Source organism: Miniopterus natalensis, chromosome 13 (assembly GCF_054644295.1).
Source record: "Miniopterus natalensis isolate mMinNat1 chromosome 13, mMinNat1.hap1, whole genome shotgun sequence".
Classification (NCBI taxonomy): Eukaryota; Metazoa; Chordata; class Mammalia; order Chiroptera; family Miniopteridae; genus Miniopterus; species Miniopterus natalensis.
The window spans coordinates 2,731,654-2,748,968 of NC_142093.1; the positions used below are offsets into that span (position 1 = coordinate 2,731,654).

The 17,315-nt window shown below is 58.0% G+C and overlaps 1 long non-coding RNA gene across 1 annotated transcript; it reads left to right on the forward strand.

Annotated features, from left to right (window-relative positions):
- The first annotated feature begins 482 nt into the window (after nucleotides 1–482).
- On the forward strand, nucleotides 483–8,211 carry LOC148091591 (uncharacterized). The gene is made up of 3 exons (XR_015715543.1): nucleotides 483–659; nucleotides 879–967; nucleotides 7,462–8,211. It is a non-coding gene; the product is annotated as an uncharacterized LOC148091591 (long non-coding RNA).
- Nucleotides 8,212–17,315: the final 9,104 nt, after the last annotated feature.

The window sequence follows — 17,315 nt, forward strand, 5'->3', positions numbered from 1 at the left end:
GTAACAAACGCTGAAGAGCTGTTGGAGAAGCAAAGGGCGGCACCTGCCTGGGCAGAAGGGCCTGGATGGCTTGCCCTTGGTTATCCCGGGGTGGGGTGGGGAGTGGGGGGCACCGGGCCGGGCTGGTTGGCGATTCATGCCTGTGTGCCCACTCCCCTGCAGTTGCCTCTGGGTGTTGCTTACAAGGCCCAGAATCTCTCTGGGAACCCAGAGCCTGTCATTCTGGCCAAGAGGGTGGGCTGGGGGCGGCTCCAAAGCCCCTTCCAGTTCAGAGACTCTTGGGTTTTGGGATCTTCGCTGTGCTCAGGGGCTCAGAGGGGTTAAGTCTTCAGGTGGCAGAACTGGGACTCCATCTGGGGGTGTTGGGCCCTCTGTCCCTCCCCACCCCCCACAGTGTCCCCTCTTGGAGCTTCAGTGACACGCATCTTGGGCTGTGCTAGGATGATGTCCCTTGTATTAATGTTCCCCCCCCCCCCCCCAGGAGACTGTCAGACCCTCGTGGGAAGGACACATCTTCTTCCAAGTCCCTGGTCACTGCCAGCAGAGGCCTCGGCCGCGTGAATGGACCACTACTGTGACCAGCTGACCAGAGGGAGCCTGGAGTCTGAGCCTGGTCTTGGGGTGGACAGAGCATTCAGTTAGGGTTCCTATGTTCCAAGGTCACTGGAAGGAGGGTGACTAGCTCCAGGGAGGGAGGGAGGGAGTCAGGAGCAGAGGAAGGACCCCCTACCTATGGTTGGGAAGGAAAGGGGGGGGGGCAGTGGTACAGGTGAGCAGACCCAGCAGCTGGGAGGAGGGGGGCGGCTGGGGGCTGGGGGCTGGGAGGCCGGTTGACTCACCGTAGTTCTGAGAACCTGCTCTGCATCCGCTCTGCTCAGGTGCTGGGGAAACACGAAGCCAAAGCAGCTGAGCCCAGGCCCGCGTGGATTGCGAGACAGACAGAAAACCAGCGACTAACGGACGTGCAGTAGGTCTGGCGGGACGGTGCCCTAGCAAACCAGCGGGAGGGGACAGGAAGGCATGTGCTCTTTCGGGGGTGGTCCGGGAAGGGCTCTCCGAGGAGAGAACTGGGGGAGGAAGTGAGGACAGACCCATGGTTAGCAGAGGAAAGGGTGTTTCAGGCAGTGGCCTGCTGGCGGCCGGAAAGGACCGGGGAGGAGCTCTGGGGCTGGGCAGAGGCTAAGTGGATCCCCCGAAGGGCAGTGTACCCGGTGGGTCTTCCCAGGTGGACTCAGACCAGAAGCATCGCCATCACCTGGGTATTTGCTTGAAATGCCAATTCTCGGGACCCCAGACCTACTGAACAGCTCAGGGTTTAGGTTAGGGGTGCTAATGACTAAGGGGTCTTATTCCCCTCCTGTGCCCCAAACCTCAGTGACCAGCGTGGCCCACTTAGGCCTTCCTTCAGCCATTGGGTATGAGGGAGCCTGGGGAGTAAGTAATCACACCCCTCCTCCACCCCACGGACCCTGGTGGGTTTGGGTCTGTGGGCCCACCTGAGTGGTTTAACTTGGGGGGAGGGGTTGGGGAGGACAGGGGGAGAAGGGTGGGCAGGAGCAGGACTCACTACCTGTCGGCCAGCATGGCCAGCATACCCGGTGGGGTGCAGGGTGCAGGGCTTTGGCCCCTCGGAGGTTTCCCACACCCCAATTATCATTTCTTTCTTTCTCCTTCCTGGTTTGTGTTCTCGAAAGGGGACATCCGTTCCGTTGAGTCAGCCACCTCTCCTGTCCCGCTCAGCCAGCCCTCTTGAAGGCGGAGCCTGTAGTCACTACCACCTCCCCATGTCCCCTGACATCTCAGTTCCAGCTGCCTGGCTTCCTCCCCGACCTTTACTTTCTTTTCGCCATGTACTTTCCTAAGCACTTTTCCTATTCTGACTCAGTCACTTCTCACTACAGCCGTTTACAGGAAAGGGACGAGGCACAGAGAGGGTGAGTGACTTGCCTGAGGTCACACAGCCAGTAAGGGGAGGAACTGGTATTCCAAGCTGGGCCAGGCCAGTTCCACAATCGCTCTGAACCTTTATGTCCCTCATGCTGTCCCCTTGTGGCCAGTGGCCCTGCTTCAGTTCTCACCTAGTCCACTTGGCTCTCTGATCCCACACCCTACCTGGCTTTACACCTACCGCTCTGCTGGCTCCCCCTGTTTCCTTTGCCCTGTGCCACCCCCTCTCCTTTCTGCTCCTGCAGAGTTTTTTCCTAGAGCCTCTCCACCCGTCTGTGGAATCGCAACTCTCCTCAATGCAGGTTTTCTGTTCCAGACCTAACATTCAACTGACATCTCCACTTGAGTGTCCCGCAGACACTGCCCCAAACTGCACCCCAGATATGCTCACGGTCTGCTGTTTCCTTGGGCGTCCCCAACTCTGGGCACTAGGTCAGGAATCCAGGCGGGGATCTGCTATTGCACGTGGGGCCAGGAGGGGGAGCCGCCCTCCTCCCTTTTCCTCAGCGGTCAGCACAACCTGCGATGGGCTCTCCAAGGCCCCGTCCCAGAGGAAATGACAGCTGGGCTTTCACCTGGGTCACCAGCTGTCCCACTGCTCCTGCTCTTTCAGGTCTCAACCCCGAGATCGCCTTTCCTAGGCATCTCCCCAAGACCTGGCAAGACTGATTAGAGGTTCCCTCCGCTCCCGGGGCCTCCGAGGGATGGTCATACAGAATCGTAGCTGTCCATCCCTTTCCTGACCCTCCCTCCTTCCAGGTTGTGAGTCCCCTGAGGTCAGGGATGGGGTCTGCTGTCCCCGTAGTATCTTTATCCAGCATCTGGCCTGGGCATGGACTCTAGATTCTCTCAGTAAATGTTTATTGAAGGAATGAGTGAATGAATAAATGCGGGGGTGACTGCCCTCTGGGAAGCTGCTGTTGCCGGACGGCTGTGCTGCTGGGGATTGAATGAGATAGAGCTTGTGGAAACCACGGCCCCTGAGGGGTGGCCGTACATGGGGCTCACTTCCGTGCCCTGCTTTCTCCCTCTCCCCTCCTCTCCCCAACCTGGCCTGGCTAACCCACGGGTGGCTGTAGATGCTAATGACTTACGTATGTCCATCCTGCCACTGCTCACCCACGGGGCCTCTTGGAGACTCCACCTGGACTGAGGGCGGAATCCTGGGGGTGGGTACTCTGCTCTTCCTTCCACAAGGGTCCCCACGCCCCGGGCCAGGCTGCGCTACCTTCCCAGGGCGGGGCAGAGCTGGCTCCCAGGCAGTGCCTCGGGCGCGTCCAAGGTCAGGGACAAGGTCTCACATCTACTTGCTGATGCACAATTTATTTATTTTCCAATTTCCCTTGGAACCTGGCTTGCCCAGATGTTCACATGATGTGGTGGGAAATGGGTTCTATGAAGCCATTTGGCTTCCCTGTGGTTCCAGGGATTCCTGGGGCCTGGGCTGGGGCTCCAGCCTCCTCGCAGCGGTCACAGTTTTCTTGGCTCCAAACATGCGAGTGACCTGATTCTGGCCCTTCAGTGATCCTGACACGCCGTTTGGCTCTATGTAGGCGGAATTCCTATTCTGAACAGCCAAGTGGCTGAGAAGGCGGAGGGCCTCTGCTTCCTTCTGAATAGAAGGCTCCCAGAAATATTTATATCTCTGCCGCCATGCGGTCCAGGAGCTCATCTTAGCCCGGAGGAGGGGCCAGCAGGTAGGGCAGGATCACCCGGGAGGTGGCCCCAGTGGCATCACACCCTGCCCGCTCAGTCCTGCTCTTGGTAAGCTGAGCACCAGGGGGTCTGCCTGGCCCACCCTCATCTCTAGTGGGGAGGGGGTGGGACCGGGGTGCACAGAGGCCAGGTCCTGAGGGACTTTCAGTGCTGTCCTGAGGGACTGAACTCTGTCTCTAAGCCCTCGCTGAGTCTCAGCTGGGGAGTGCGTTTCAGAAAGGTGGCGGAGGGGGGGTGGTGAGAGCTGCATTCATTCAGTCTTTCATTCATTTTATTTTTTAATTGATTTCAGAGAGAGAGGAAGAGAGCGGGAGAGGGAGAAACATTGATTAGTTGCCTCCCGTGTGAACCCTGACCAGGATTGAACCCTTGACCTTTTGGTGTCCGTGACGACGCTCGAACCAACCGAGCCACCCGTCTAGGGCAGTCTTTCTTTCATTTTACAGAGACCTTTGTATGCGCTCATAGCCAGTGTCGTGAGCAGCGGTCACCCTTACTGCGTGCCAGGCATCCTCTGTCTTCTAGTCTGCTCTGTTTCATGTTTTTCTAAAAATACTGTTTACAACCCTCTCCACTGACTTCCTGTCTCCCTGGATGGGAGAAGGGGAGGAGAGGCAGGAGCCCGGGCAAAAGCCACTGTCACTGTCCCCGGGGGGAAGCGACGAAGGCACGCCCCTCTCAAAGACGCGGGCAGCTCCTGAAGCCGCACAAGGGGCCTGTTATTGTGAATTGTGTTGGGGATCCAGTGGCTATGGTTTCATAACTCAGGCGCCGCATGGGGACTGAAAGTCATTTCATTAAATGTCGCACAGAATCAAAATAGAAATTCCGTCTTTGAGACAAAGCCCATCGAGCCTGGAGCCAGGCATTCTGCACTGGAAGCAGAGGAGCCTGGTGGGAGCTGGCCCTGCGCATCCAGGGCAGCCTGTCTGCACAGCTGGCCTCTGCTGGCTCTGGCTTTGGTGCCCAGCCCCTCCCTTCGGCTCCCAGCTAAATCCCCAGATGTGGCAGATGGTCCTGGAGCCCAGTCAGCTTGTAGGAATCAGAGGCGGCCAAAGGGGGGATCGGGACAGCAGCCCCCTTTGTCACGCTCCTAGGTACATGTGCTGAGCTGCATGGCTACATATGTTATTGAGGATCCCGCCCACCTTCTGGGGAGATACTCCTATTTGAGGACACTGAGGCTCAGGGAGGTCACGCAGCTGGTGAGAGGCAGAGCTGGGGTTTGAACGCCCACTTCAGTGATCTTTGTCCTGGGTCACCTCTGCCCCGTGGCTCCTGGTTTTTGCAGTTAGATGTCCAAGGTGGAGAGACAGGCTCAGATGTCATGGAAGGGGCTTGGACCCTAATGTGCAGTGAGGGCGGGGACATGGCTCTGGAAGCTGGGGAAGGAGTGTGAGTGGCTCTGTGTCTGACCTCAGCTCCTGCCCCGTGGTCCGTTCATTCGGCCTGTGCCTGAGAAAGACCCCCTGCAGGCCTGCAGCCCAGACCCCGCAGCCCTGTGAGCTCAGCAGCCTCCATCCCTGCCCCCGGGTAGGTGGTGATTTCCGCTTCCCTGAGGTGGGCCAGGCTGGCAGGGGTCCTGGTTTATTTCCTGCGTGTGGCTGTCTTTGAGGTGGTTTCTGAACAGAGAAAGAGGACAGGCCGCTGGGGTTTCTGTGACTGGGAAGTTTACATTCTCCAACTGGGTGGAGTCTTGGGAAAATGGTAAGATATTTACAGAGAAATAAATAAGCTCAATGTTTTGGATATCTGAGTGTCGTGTGTTAAATTGCAACCTGGCCTCATGAGACTTCCTGTGCTGGGTTCTCGTCTCTCTGTGGCTCCCTGAAAGGAGCTGAGTAAATGCCGTGAGCAAGGAAAGAGGCGGTCTTGCCCGACCGGCAGTGTGGCTCAGCAGTTGAGCAGCACCCTGTGAACCAGGAGATCAAGGTTTGATTCCCGGCCAGGGCACATGCCCGGGTTGCGGGCTCGATCCCCCAGTAGGGAGCGTGCAGGAGGCAGCCGATCAATGACTCTCTCCTCATTGATGTTTCTCTCTCTCTCCCTCTCCTTTCCTCTCTCTGAAATCAATAAAAAAATATTTAAAAAAAGAAAAAAGAAAGGCCGTCTTGGGCAGCTGGGTCCTCGGTGGCAGGCCCCCCTGGTTACCTGGACAGCTGGGTGGCAGCCCCCTCCTCTGGGTGTGTTTGTCCCCCAGGGAAGTACTCACCTGGGGAAGAGACAGCCAGGTGCCAAGCTGGGCCATGTTCATCATCCACTATTTGGTAAGATTTGTCGAGCTTCCTGCTGTGTGGGGGACAGTTTTGAACTTGGGAATGCAGAGATAAACACAGTGTTGAAGGGAGGAGAGTTCTGAGCTGGGTCCAGGCCTGTACCGGGATCTTCCTAAAGCTGCAGGGAGAGACACTGCCTGGAAGAGAAACAAAGGGAGTGGGCAGTGGCCTTGGCCACAGCGATAGGACATGGAGCCCGAGCTTCTGCAGCGGGGACGGCTGGACAGCCCACAGCATTGCAGGGAGCAGAGCGGGACAGCCACGTGGGGGCCAGACGAGGTCACTGTCTGGTGGACACCCAGGCCCTGTGACCCCATCCAGAGGGCTGGGGTGGCAGGCGAAGGGAAGACTGCATCTCTGGGAGAAGGTAGCCCAGTTCTTGTCACATTGCTCTTGTCAGTGAAAAGCATGGCTTCTGGTTTATACATCAGCCTTGTGAGCTTGGCTAATGTGAGTCTTCCCTGCCAGCCGATCTGCATGGTGGCTTCGGCACAGCAGTGAGTTGTGTCAGTTGAGGGTACATGTGTCTCAGGAGGCTCTGGGAGGACAATCAGCCAGTTTCTGCCACCAGCAGCTGAGAAGACGAAAGGTCATGCTTAGTTTAAGCACTGAGATTGTGAAGCTCAGTGAAGGAGAGCCCATCGAATTCCAGCCTCCCCAGGCTTTTCACCCGCCTGTGTGGCCTGGGCTGGGCTGGGGCCACCATGTGAGCCGGTCATCACCTAGGCCGTCCGTGTCCCTCCCGAGTGCTGGAGAAGTGCTGCTGGGCTGGGCCGCCTTCCCAGAGCTGAGCGCAGCCAGCCCGGCTCCGTGCATGGAGTTGCCTTGAGCCCCGAGGGGCACAGACATGATCCTCCCACAGGGGCAGAGAACCGCTCCCTGTGTGGGAGGGTGGGGGTGTTGGCCCTGCCCTGGCCCAGCGGTCCCCACTGCTGTTTGCGTTTTCTCCCTCTGAAGGGCGGTGGCTGCAGGCCAGGTTTCCACAAATTCTGTAATTTTGATATTTAGTCTGTTCTGAAACGTGATTCTGGGCTTTGTACTGTTTGGGGAAGTTTTGACAGAATGCGCAAGAAGCCCGATTAAATTAAAACAAAATTGCAATCACCGAGTTAACAACTGTGACAATACAAATAATTCACAACCAAATCAATGCAATATTAGGTCTCATCACAACACTAATAATCTCCTGGCAATACAGAAACAACAGTTGTTTGGGGAGGGATGAGTCATTACGCGGGAGGACAGAATTCTGGGAAAGTCTCGGAACTTCCTTCTGCCACCTGCAAAGGGCGAGAGAGGAGTGAAGAATCCTGAGGCGCCAGCTGGGTGCCAAGGTGCAGGGGTGGCCCTTGGGGACCACTTGGCTCACACGGTGGGGACAGCCTTAAGTGACTGAAGTGGCCTTGAAGGGAGGAGGGTCACAAGGAAGGCTTCCTGGAGGCGGTGGCATGGAGCTGAGTCTGGAAAGAGGAGTAAGATTGATCAGGGCCTGCCCCCTTCTTTGCCCCTCTTTTCTCTGCAGCCCGCTACAGTCCGGCTTTTGGCCCCTCTTCACCTCTGAGATGCTCTAACCGAGTGACCTTCATGGTGTCGTGCCCACAGGCGGGTCCTCCCTCCTTGTCGTCCCTGACTCCCGGCAGCACGTGCTCCCGGGAGCTTCCATGGCCTCTGGGGTTCTCACCAGCATCGCTCTTCCCCTTCCTCCGTCCCCTCTGCTGGGCCGTCTTCTGTTCCCAACCCCAGGACCCCAGCAGGCCCCAGGGCTCAGCCTTCGCCTCCTCTGTCCCGTCTCTGATGACCTGCCAGTCCAGCCCTGACCCTCCCGGCCACCACCCTCAGGTGTCTCACCATCCACCCCTCCCTGCCACGTTTAATAGACATTTTTAAAAATCCAGACATCATGACAGAAAACACATGTCATGAGAGCCCCTCTCGACAGCTTTCCACAGAGCGAATGCACCCGGGTGTCAGCGCCCAGATCAGGAAAGAGAACTGGCGGCCCCTCCAGCACATGAACGCGGCGGTGTCCCCGCTGTCACCTGAGACAGGCTCACCTGGTCAGGTACCATAAGTAAGAGGAGTCACAGGAAACCTGCCCCGGTGCCTGGCTTTGTTGGCGCAGCGTCATGTCCGTGGTCTGGCTCACCCACGTGGGGCCCTGGCGCCTCCTGTGTCACTGTGGCGGGTGCTCCATGGCTGGAACGAGCCCCGCGCACTCCTCCCTCCCACAGCTCTGGGAGAGGGCGGGTGGCTCAGTGTTACTCCCGACTCCGGCGACGGTGACACGTGGTATTAGAGTGCCTCCTGTGGGAGCCTCAGGCACCAGGGCTGGCCTTTTACTTTGTTTAATTTATTTTTAAGAATACATTTTTATTGATTTCAGGGAGAGGAAGGGAGAGGAAGAGAGAAACGGAAACATAATCATGCGAGTCATTGACCGGCTGCCTCCTGCACGCCCCCTGCTGGGCATCGAGCCCACTACCCGGGCCTGTGCCCTGATCGGGAATCAAACCGTGAACCCCTGGACCCTAGGTGGACGCTCAACTGCTGAGCCACCCGTCTGGGCGAGCCTTTTACTTTAAATAAGAGATGCATGAGTGAATGAATGAGGAGTGACGAGGGAGCGCATGTCTGAAGAGAACATCACTGCGTGTCACCTGGTGTCAGACACCGTGATGCTCATTTCATAATGTTCCCATATTTATTTTTTATTTTATTATTTATTGTCCTCGCCCGAGGATATTTTATCCGTTGCTTTTCAGAGAGAGTGGAAGGGAGGGAGAGAGAGAGACACATCGGTTGGTTGCCACCCGCACGCACCCCAACCAGGGCTGAGCCTGCAACCGAGGTGCGTGTCCTTGGCTGGAATTGAACCCGGGACCCTTCCGTCCATGGGCCAACACTCTAACCACTGAGCCAAACCGGCTCGGGCCCTAATGTTCCCATATTTAATCCTTGCCACAGTCCTTTGAAATGGGATGTTACACTGATTTTATGGATAAAAAGCAACAACTTGAAGTTCAGAGGATCCAGGTCATTGACCTCTTCTGAGCTCAGTTTTTCCATCTGCAAAATGGCAACAGCAGATCTCAGAGGGCTGTTGAGAGGAGCAAGCAGTACCCGGGAGCGTCGTCACGGCAGAGAAAAGGGCGTTAAATCTCGGCCCATCTTTGTGGTCTGAGGTTGCGTAGCGTGGAAGTGGCCAGGGCAGGATTTGAACCTGTTCTCCTCGTCCTGCCTCGGCTCAATTCCCACCGCTTCCCGCTGCTGCCCTTGGGAGGTTTTGGAGAGTGAAGGGGTTGAGCCATAGCGCTCCAGCCCCAGCACATGTTCCTCTCTGAGCAGCGGCGATGTGCGGGGCTCACCCCTGGCCCCTCTGTCCTCTCCCTGCCTGTAACCTGGGTACCAATGAAACATGCGTTTAGACTCAGCCCTGGGACCCTGCGCCCTCCCTGCTCTAACCTGCCTTCCCAGAGGGGGAGAATGGAACACAAATGCAGTGGCCTCTGCCCACTAATTTCATTTTCTGTGTCTGCAATAATAGGGCGTCCTGACAAATTATGCTAATTTAAATTCAAGTAATAACCTGCTTAGCATGTGGCTCTGGAGTAGGGGCTGAGGGTCTGCCCTGAGCGAGGCCTGGCTGTGCCCAGCAGAGGGGCTGTCTGTGCTTCCGCGGAGTGGGCTCCTCCACCCAGGGCACCATCCGGCAGCCGGGGGGCTCCTCCCGCACCTGCACCTTCGCCTCTGGAGAGCCAACCTGTGATTACGATGGTGACCATACAGAGCTGGGCCCTGGGGGCCTGGGGGCAGGGGGCAGTTGTAGCCCTTCGGATAGAACCATCTCTTTGCTTCGCCCACGAATTAGTCATGCATATCATATACTCTTGGGCCAAAGGGTAGATGTCAGTTCTGAATGGGCACCAAATCTGGCCCTGATTTTTATTTACATCTGCTATTGAGAGGTAAAGTGGGGATGGGTGACATTTTCAAAGGAATCTGTGGCCCCAGATAGGACTAAAGCCACTTTCCTAGGAAGTGGAGACACCCTCAGCTTAAGCCTGAGTGGTTGAAGAACTGGGGACAGTGGTTGTCACATGCTCTGGGTGCGAATCAATGAGGAGAGCTCCTTGGTGTCTCCTGCTCGGGCCCTGAGGGGTCCCAGGAGGCCGCTTCAACCTGTCGATTCCTGCCCCTCAGCCTCGGGGGTGTGTACCGTACTCCTTCCAAAGACCAGTCCCCTTGGCTGGCAGTGTTTGTTTATGTCCACTCCTGTGTCTAATGCTCAGGAAGCCGAGGACCAGCTTCCTCAGGCCTCTTCTCAGGTTCAGTTCAGTACACACACCCCCGCCAGCCTCTGGGGTGGTCCTGAGATCAGACTCCGGGTGTCTCCATGAGGACCCCACAGAGACGCAGGGCTGGGAGTAATGTTTCCCAGCAGGATTTTAACCATGCAACCAGAAAAAACAGCTCGAGGAATGAGGTTTAGGAATCAGCAGTTCCCCAGGCTTCCTTCCTGCAGGACTGCTCAGGGCCTTTATTGGCCGCTGGACGGCGTGACTCTCTGAGAGGTGCAGAATAGGGCATCTCCCAAATGCATACTCGGGCATGACCTTCAGTGCAGCTGAGCCAGGCGCTTTCCTCTCCCTGCAAGGTGGGCGGCTTCGTCTCCATTTTACAGGTGACTGACAGAGGTGCCAGGAGGTGAGGGACTTCCCCGGGCGCACAGAGCTCAGCGAGGAGGAGCCGGATCGCAGCCAAGATCCCTCACGTGGACTGGTCTCTCTGGAGCTGCCTGGCCCGCAAAGCTGTGGGCTAGTGGGATGGTGGACCTGCCGTGTCAATGGCGTGGGCTGTTGGAGTCGGGATGCGGTCTCGTTAGAGCTACAGGTACTGCGTTTGGGGGTTGGGGGTTACTGATATCAGTGGGGAGCTCTCGCCCTGGAATCAGGGACAGAGGATGGGTCTCAGCACTGCCATTTATCGGCTGAGTTGAATGGACTCCTTCAGGGCCTCGGTTTCCCCACATGAAAATAAAGGACACCCCCTCTGCCCCCGGGAAAAGTACTGGCAACTGTTTCGTTGGCCTGACAACAGTCTGATGCATGCACCAGCTTAGTGGGGAGAACTATTTTCTTTTATAGTTTTATTGATTTTTTTTTTTTTAGAGAGAGGGAAAGGGAGAGAGAGAAACATCGATGTTTCCCAGCTGCCTCCTGCACACCCCCCCATCAGGGATCAAGCCCACAACCCAAGCATGTGCCCTGACTGGGAATCGAACCGGCAACCTTCCCATGCATTGGACCATGCCGAACCCCCTGAGCCACACCAGCCAGGGCCAGCTCTCTGTCATTGACTGGAAGCCCTGACTCTTTTCTGGCCAAGATGACTGTGCATCTTAAACTAGCCGTGTGGTCAGCACGAGGCAGGAGCACCCGCAGGAGACTCTGCCTGAACTTCTGCATCTCCCCGTCTGGCCTCGGGCGCTCCAACGAGGCCACTGGACTTGCTGCTCTGGGGGGATGCACCCCTGCAGCGCTTCACCCCTGGGCTTCCCTAGGCTGGGACTAATGGCCAGGCCTGAGCAGGCAGGGGCCTTGGGGCATCACCACCCTGCAGCGTGTACCAAGAATAGCCACCAATGGGGAGAGAGGGGGGGTCTCGGTCCAGACGGCTGGCGGGGGCGGGGGCTCTCCTGCCAGCGGGGCCCTGGGGTCTAGAGCTCATCAGCTAGCAGGTAATTATGTGTGTGCTTTGTTCCCGCACAAAGGAGCTCTCAGAGAACTTCCGAGAGGCAGGCTTCCTGGCTGATTTGGTTTTTTTCAGAGCCCGAGTGTGAAAGCCGGGCTGAACCTGCCTAATTGTGCCGCGCAGGCTATTCAGAGAGACCGTTCTTGGAAGAAAATCAGGACAATTAGCTCTTGGCTGCGGGTGGAGGGGGAAGCAAGCTAATCATGGTGAATGTCAGCCTGTTCCCCGGGGAACCAAAGGGCACCGAGTTGGGAGGAGTGGGAAAAAGAGGGGCACCTGCCGGCCCGCGCGAGGGGCTGCGTCAGCCAGGCCGGTGGACCAGAGCTGGGCAGAGGGGAGAGCCGGGTAGTGCGCACCCCAGAGAGGGGAGAGCCGGGCAGTGTGCACCCCAGAGCTGGGCAGAGGGGAGAGCCGGGCAGTGTGCACCCCAGAGAGGGGAGAGCCGGGCAGAGGGGAGAGCCGGGCAGTGCGCACCCCAGAGAGGGGAGAGCCAGGCAGTGTGCACCCCAGAGCTGGGCAGAGGGGAGAGCCGGGCAGTGTGCACCCCAGAGAGGGGAGAGCCGGGCAGAGGGGAGAGCCGGGCAGTGTGCACCCCAGAGCTGGGCAGAGGGGAGAGCCGGGCAGTGCGCACCCCAGAGCTGGGCAGAGGGGAGAGCCGGGCAGTGCGCACCCCAGAGAGGGGAGAGCCAGGCAGTGTGCACCCCAGAGCTGGGCAGAGGGGAGAGCCGGGCAGTGCGCACCCCAGAGCTGGGCAGAGGGGAGAGCCGGGCAGTGCGCACCCCAGAGCTGGGCAGAGGGGAGAGCCAGGCAGTGTGCACCCCAGAGCTGGGCAGAGGGGAGAGCCGGGCAGTGCGCACCCCAGAGCTGGGCAGAGGGGAGAGCTGGGCAGAGGGGAGAGCCGGGCAGTGTGCATCCCAGAGCTGGGCAGAGGGGAGAGCCGGGCAGTGTGCACCCCAGAGCTGGGCAGAGGGGAGAGCTGGGCAGAGGGGAGAGCCGGGCAGTGTGCATCCCAGAGCTGGGCAGAGGGGAGAGCCGGGCAGTGTGCACCCCAGAGCTGGGCAGAGGGGAGAGCTGGGCAGAGGGGAGAGCCGGGCAGTGTGCACCCCAGAGCTGGGCAGAGGGGAGAGCTGGGCAGAGGGGAGAGCTGGGCAGAGGGGAAAGCTGGGCAGAGGGGAGAGCTGGGCAGAGGGGAGAGCCGGGCAGTGTGCACCCCAGAGAGGGGAGAGCCGGGCAGTGTGCACCCCAGAGCTGGGCAGAGGGGAGAGCCAGGCAGTGTGCACCCCAGAGCTGGGCAGAGGGGAGAGCCGGGCAGTGCGCACCCCAGAGCTGGGCAGAGGGGAGAGCCGGGCAGTGCGCACCCCAGGCTGCGGGGACTGGCTGTGTGACCTCGGGCAAGTCCCTCAGCTCCTGCGGTGTCAGTTTCCCTGGGTGCAAAAGGGAGCAGGTGGAGCCTGTTCGCCATGGAAACAACAGGTGGGCGCCCCGGGGTCTGGAGCAGATGGTGCCGGAAGGGCCTGAGGAGAGAGCTCCCTGGCCAAGTGCAAGCCCTGGCCCTCGGGCCACTGCTCAGCTCCCCGCCCTCCTGCTCCCCGTTTTCGGCCCGGATCAGAGGAAAATTTCTAATTCTGATTCGAGTGCCTCCTCAGACTTCCAAGTCACGGGGGTGGAAATTCAAATCTCAGCTTTGTGTCTTAGCTCTGTGACATTGGGGATGTTCCTGAGCCTCTCTGAGTCACTGTTTCCTAACTAAATACATTATAGTGCTGTTAACCTAAAAATAAAAGGCCAGCGCGAGAGGCAGCGCGCATTTATTTGAGATCCAAATGAATAGCTGTTCAGGAGGCACTGATTCAGGCAGAAGCCCAAACAGTGTTCTGATTAGGAGGCGAAGGCAAAAAGTATTTGCGAGGAAGGGAAGGAGGACAATTGCATCCAAAGAAGGACGGCGTCGCTATTGGTGCAGATAAGCCAACATCGTGAGGCTAAATCTAAAGAATATTTTTAGCGCTCAGCCCTGGATCATCAGCCCAGTAGCCATAATAACTGCTTTCCTGTTATCTTTGCAGACAGTTGTTTGGGACACAATGCTGCTTTCGGGCCCCGTCCAAAGGTTATTCTGCCCAGTTTCGACATTTCCAAAGGTGTAAGGAGGCAAACGAGCAAGGCAGCTCCTTCGGATGGCAGCTCTGGCTCCATTTTAAAGTGGCTCCATTCATATGTTTTACAAGCAGCTGTGGTCTGACACCCCGTATGTGACCTGTTCTCATTGTCGTTGCTGCGGCTTCAGGAACACGGGCCCCATAAGCTCATTTTCGCATAACCAAAGTGTGTGCATGTGTGTCTATTTGGATGAGAGTGTTTCTAAATACAGGCTGTGCCTTTTCTATCTTTTAGAAAAATATATATTTTTAATCTTCACCTGAGGGTATTTTTTCCATTGATCTTTAAAGACAGTGGAAGGGAGGGAGGGAGGGAGAGAAAGAGAGAGAAAGGGAGGGAGAGACATCAATGAGAGAGACACCTGGACTGGTTGCCTCCAACTGGCACATACCCCAGGGGGGCTGGGGATCTGGCCTGCAACCGAGGTACATGCCCTTAACCGGCATTCGAACCCACAACCCTTCGGTCTGCGGCTCTAACCACTGAACGAACCGGCCAGGGCTACCTTTTTTTGAATGGAGCCCGGAGTGCATATTCTTTTCTTTTAAAGAGAGGAGCAGAGCGTGGTACCCGAGCCCCAGCCGTGGGGTCCAGGAGCCGAGTCTGCACCCGGCCCCACCACCCACCATGCGTGTGTGAGATAATCACTTTGACCCCAGTTTCCTCATTTCTCAGTGGAGATCGTGGTCACACCATTTCGTAGGTGTGTCATGGGGAGTAAACTTGTCAGCACACTCAGAACAGGGACTGGCACTTAGTAAGTGCTCAATAAAGGTTAACATCGTCATCATCATCATCATCATCGGACGGCTCAGGGTCACACTAAAATCCACGGGTGCTAGCAGGGGCTGTGGACCAATCTGTTCCCACGTGGCTGACCCGAGGGGAGCAGGGCTCAGGCCCAGCCAGCCCTCGCGGCCAGGCGAGCAGGTAGGTGTCCGTTTGGATTGGGCTGCGCTTGGCCCACCTTTGTTGTTCACTGCTCTGAATACCACCCCTGGACAGAAGAGACCGACCCTCGAGGCTACCTCCAAATGTAGGGACTTAGGTGACAGGTGTGGGTGTGGCCAGAGGCCTGGGCTGTGAGCAGCCTGGCCCCGGGCTGTCTGCCTGGCGTGGGAGCTGCTCCGCCAGCCCCAGCTCTGCGTGGCCATGGCCGTGGCCGTGGCCGTGGCCGGGGAGAAAGCTCCCTCGTGTTACTTCTTTATCCTCTGGCGTCTCCTCAGGGGGAAGGCTTTGCATTTTGCCCATTCAAAGGGCAGCCCCATGAGACGCTCAGCTGTCTTGACCTCAGCACTTTGGAGGATGCCGTGGAGATCCCCACACTCGGTGCTCAGTGAGCAGGCCCCGTGGCATGAAGTGTCCAGCCAGGAGTGGGGCTGACACCCAGCGTGGGCCGCCCAGTGAGCGCGCCCCTGTGGCTGACCTCCCCAGGGCCACGCTCCGTGTAGGAAGCAGGGTGTGTGGAGCCAACTGCGGGTGCCAACCAGACACAAGACCAGCCGTGTCTGACCGCAGGTCCTCGTTTTGGACACAGGGAGGTAAATCCTGTGATGCCTACATGAAATAATGGTTTTCAACAAGCTCTAGAAACAGCACAAGCCTGCAGGTGCTCATGGCTATTGTGACGAGTGTCCTCTCCTGGGTGACCGGGGTTGTGAGGCCACTGAAGGCACAACCTGGGAGGAATGGTGAGGAAATTGGGGTGAATTCTTCCCCTGAAGGGACCTGGAAAAGGCCTGTGCTTATTCGAGTAGGTGTTTGGCTCAGGCCAGTGCTGACGGCCCCCGTGTGCAAGTGTGCAGGTGATCACAGGTGGTCACCGGGGAGTCCTTCTCGGTTTGCTGGGGGCGGCCGGCGTGGACTGCGTGTACAGAGCCCTCTCTACAGCGCAGGAGTACAGCAGCCCTGGCAGTTGCTGGGTTGTCACGGGGCGTGTGTGTGTGTGTGTGTGTATGTGTGTGTGTGTGTGTGTGTGTGTGTGTGTGTGTGTGTGTGTGTGGATCGGGGGTCCTTCTGCCCGGGGTTGGGCCCAGTGGCTTGGGGCGGCGTGGAGCTGACGGAGCCCCGCTCCCCGGAGCTGTCTGCAGTCCCAGCCTCCCCACAGCCCCTCCCGCGGCCTACCTGCCGGGAACACACACAATTCCATCTTAATGCCTTTTCAATAAAGCCTTAAAGACGACAAGCTCCATTTCCCGAGCAGAGCAGAACAGTTATTTTACACTTCATCTAATTGATTACAATTACTCCTCTAAATTAACCGGGTCTTGCAGAGCCGGGGGGCGGGGCGGTGAGACCTGGAGACTGGGCGGCTTGGAGAGAGCCCGGCAGGCGGCGGGGGCTGGTCCGAAACCCTTGGTGGGGTGGCCCTTCTCCTTGGCCCCACTCCCCTCCTCCTCCCGGCCCAACTGCTCCCACCCGGCCTCCCGATAACCTGCAAACCTGACAGCCAGCCAGCTCCTAACGGGCTCTGCGCGCTCCCTGAGGCTGGACCAGAACTAAAGGGGCCTCGTCTCTGGGTGGAGGGGTGGTCGGGACGTGATATCTGCTCACCGCACACTGTGTAGGGAGTGCACCTGGTGTTTGGCACCTAGCATCTCCCTTAATCCTCCAAATTACCCCAGAGGTAGATAGTTATTGTCCCATTTTACAGCTGAGGAAAACGAAGCAGGCTGGCCCACCCCTAGGAGGCGCTGGGGACTGAGGCGCGCCCTGCTGAAGGTGGTGGAGCCCGAGCCTGCCCACTCAATCTCGGGCCCCCCACGGGTACTCTACGCCCCGCATGTTCCACGCCACCACAGTGTGGACTTGGTTATCAGGGAGGGTGCCAGTTTGCTCAGTCTCGAGAGTGACTGACCTCAGATTAATGGGCGTGTCGGCACCAGGGCCGCCCCTCACTGCTGGGGCAGATGTCAGCTTGAAGGCAACATCCTCAAGAACCAGGGTGAGTGCCCAGCCGGCGTGGCTCAGTGGTTGAGCATCGACCTAGGATCCAGGAGATCGCGGTTCAATTCCCCATCAGGGCACATGCCAGGGTTGCGGGCTCAAACCCCAGTCGGGGGCGTGCAGGAGGCAGCCGATCAACGACTCTCATTGATGTTTCTCTCTCCCTCTCCTTTCTTCTCTCTGAAATTAATAAAAACATAGAAAAAAAAAAGAACCTTATGCTTTAGGAGCTGCATGTAAAGTCTGTGGGCCCACCCATATTGACACCTGTCGGAGGCCTGTCTGCCCAGCTCCACTGCCTCTCACTTGCCTCGGTTTCCCGGGTCTGGCCCAGCCTGCTCCATGGTAAGCACTCAGTAAATGTTAAGTAAAAGGAGGGGCAGGTTAGGGAACGAAGGAGCAAGTGAGTGAGAAATGAGTGACTGGGCGCACATGGACCCCTCGATGGAGTTGGGAAGCGGCTCTCCCAGCACGCGCCCCCCCCCCCCCCCAGGCAGGTTGGCCGGCTGTGGGGTGAGG